General features: G+C 61.3%; 1 protein-coding gene across 1 annotated transcript in view; it reads right to left on the bottom strand.

Moving 5' to 3' along the window:
- LOC101634437 (olfactory receptor 14A16-like) overlaps window positions 1-1,269 on the bottom strand; it is a 46,340-nt gene that overhangs the window by 2,446 nt on the left and 42,625 nt on the right. The gene's annotated exons all lie outside the window — the stretch shown is intronic.

Raw genomic sequence — 1,269 nt, forward strand, 5'->3', positions numbered from 1 at the left:
CCCCCCGCAAACACCTGCCTGTGCAGCTAGGTGCACCCTGAGACCCAGTGGACACGGGGGTCCCCGCCTGTCTCGGGGCCTTAGCGGCATCACACACAGGGGGACTGTGCCCAGCGCGTGTCCCGGCCTCAGCCCTGCTCACCTGGCCTGCATCGTGGGCCCTAAGGGTGACCTGCTCCTGCGGTGCGGGGTGAGTCTCCCCCGGGGTGACCCCACCCGGCACTGCTGCAGGGAGCCGGCCCCCGCCCTCGGTCCCCACCGGACGCAGGCCCACAGGCGATGCAGAGGCGCCTCCGGGCTGAGCCAGCGGCCCGCGTGTGGGTCCCGGGTCACAGGGCCGGAACCCGCAGGCGGTTGGTTTACCTGCAGGTCCGGCCATGCGGGGGGCCGACTGGGCCCGGCCGCTGCACCCCTTCACTGTCTCACTCAGTGTTGTGCCCACCCTCCCCATGAGGACGGAGACAGGAATGTTCTAAGGAAATTTTGATTCTGGATGAATGAAGGTAGTAAAATGAGTCATTGTGCTCCACAGTCTTGAAGTGGCCACGATGGAGCTCGTGCTGCGCCGGTCAGTTAAACATCTTTGGAGCATGAACACCAGCCCACAGGTCACGGAGGCACCCCCAAAGGCCTGTTTCTGTGCCCACAGCCCTGAGCCATGAGTACAGACAGCTGGAGAATTCTGGAGACCTGGAGACAGTTGGCAGCGCCAGGCCGAGGGACCCGGTTATGAGAAGCTCAGGCTCGGCCCTCCTGGCTGTTCTCTGTCCCGTGGGCCTGGAATGTGCCAACCCGGTGCGCTCAGCTGGCATTTCTTTCTTACTGTGTCTCGAGTTTCTCCCTTCACTGTGCACTATCAGCTTCTCTGTAATCGCGATTCTACCTGACATTATGCACCTTACACTGTGTGAACGCTTCATGTACCAGCTACAATTACAGAACTTGATCACTGGCCCTGTGCTCCCAACGTGAGGGAGCTGCTGGAACCTACAAGAAGGGCGCAGGCCCGGCCCCAGCTCTGCCCCGCAAGGCGGGGTGCGAACCCGGGTCTAAGCTGCCTCGGGAATGAAAAGGTCCCTTTAGATTTCGCTGCTTTTCATTATGTTTACAACAGCATTTCAAACTGTTGTTTTGCTTAAAAGCCAAAATGAACAATGAAATCTAAAATCTTCCGCATCTGAGACGGATTCTCCTGCCCCCCGGCGCCCCGCCCAGACGCCCCGTCGCCCGCCCAGCCGCGGGGCCACCTGGGCTTGGCAGGGCCGTGGC

Source organism: Condylura cristata, unplaced genomic scaffold, assembly GCF_000260355.1.
Source record: "Condylura cristata isolate star-nosed mole 26May11 unplaced genomic scaffold, ConCri1.0 scaffold00062, whole genome shotgun sequence".
Lineage (NCBI taxonomy): Eukaryota > Metazoa > Chordata > Mammalia > Eulipotyphla > Talpidae > Condylura > Condylura cristata.